Source organism: Agrilus planipennis, unplaced genomic scaffold, assembly GCF_000699045.2.
Source record: "Agrilus planipennis isolate EAB-ADULT unplaced genomic scaffold, Apla_2.0 scaffold271, whole genome shotgun sequence".
NCBI classification, from domain to species: domain Eukaryota; kingdom Metazoa; phylum Arthropoda; class Insecta; order Coleoptera; family Buprestidae; genus Agrilus; species Agrilus planipennis.
In genome coordinates, this window is record NW_020438965.1 from 148889 (window position 1) to 150594 (window position 1706).

The 1706-nt window shown below is 27.0% G+C and overlaps 1 protein-coding gene across 1 annotated transcript in view; it reads right to left on the minus strand.

Moving 5' to 3' along the window:
• The window catches only part of LOC108740346 (GATOR complex protein DEPDC5), a 36544-nt gene that overhangs the window by 26135 nt on the left and 8703 nt on the right, over positions 1–1706 (minus strand). The window lies entirely within an intron of this gene.

The window sequence follows — 1706 nt, forward strand, 5'->3', positions numbered from 1 at the left end:
TTAGAAAACAATTTAGATTTTCACTAAAGCATTTTATTTGTTTTGTTACAAAAAATACCAGAACATAATTCCCAAAAATTTTGCTTCATAAGATGGTGAGTACCTCCTACTATGTAAAATTAAAAGGTGTTCTAAGAGCTATCAATTCTTAGATAGCAATACTTAAAGAGAGATAAAGGAGAAATTGTTGACATAATATTGAGTGCTATTTAAAATATGTCGAGCAAAAGTGATCTATAATCATTCAATACAATATTTAATTTTCTATGCTTATTGATTACTAACTTTTGTTTTTAGTGGTAATTTATAGCTTTTATTTTCAAAATGTAAAACTTCAATTTCATTATTGAACGTGTGGACTAGTTCTTTCATGTTACGGTTTTTATTTTGTAGCAAAGTTTAGTGAAAATCTTTAAATTGTTTTCCTAATTACTTAATATGGATTTTCAACAAGTAAGGGTCAAATCAACCAATTATAAATCTTTATGTTAATATTATCTTATTAGTTTTTTGATTTGATTGTTATTAATCAGACGAAAACTATTAAAAACTGAAGATTTTACATTTTCTTCGCTAGAAATAGATGAAAAAGTCGACTGATATTTAAGAAAACTTGGTAGAATTACAATTTCATAAAATAACATTTAAAATAAAACGCTTAGTTTAAATACAAATGGATCAAATATGTGAAACTTAAACCATGTCAAAAATTTTCCATTTCTTCCCCTTATTGTATAATATATAACATAATACTGTAAGTGTTGATTTCATAAATACCTAAACTGTTTTATGCCCCACCCTGGATTCGATCCTAACATCATTTGATTGTGCTAGTTTAATTGCTGTTTTATCAAAAATTTTTAACCAGGTGCCGACTGAACAGTCTTATTTCATTTACAATTAATTATAAAAAATTACGTAAGCATTTAGTAAACCCGGTATAAGACAGTTGCTAGGTTAATAAAATGGATTGCTTTCAAGATCTTATCCCATACGAGTGGAATTGGGGTTTCCTTTATTTTCAAAACTTGTTATAGAGACACTGTGTTAGAAAGGGCACTCCTCACATTTTTTTATAAATAGGTTAGAACAAAACAGGATGCTATGTTCTAAGGGAATATAACTAACTTTTTTACACGCCTTTATCACATTAAAGTTTCGTGCTTTTCAAACAAAACATTTCGCATAAATGGACATTTAACAATCTACCATAAGAAATGTTGATCCGGACCTCAGATGGCTTTATTACAATTATTTTTTTGGGTTCTTTAAATAAAATACTACATACTACAAGAAAACTTCATGTGTTATGTTAATGGCTCTGGATAAAAGTAAATTCGTTTATGAAACTGGTTAAAAATGCACAATCGATTATTGCAAAATATTTCGGAAATGTACAAATATGGCATAATGTATTAAATTAGTAACAGTAAACAATGATTAGGCTTAAGCACAATACAAAACTTTTGCCCAAAATAATGCTGAAATAATGAACGAAACTACACCATGTAATCTCAAATTATGCAATTAATAATAACTGGAATGTTCGTACTCGGTTACTTCAAATAAAAAAAATCACGATATCAAATTAAACAAGCAACAAAAATGTTTTGTAATCTAGCAACCTACCTTCCATATTTGTTTAATTTAATTGGTCAGTTAATATAAAAATATATTTATAAATAATAAAATTACCGGATAAAAAA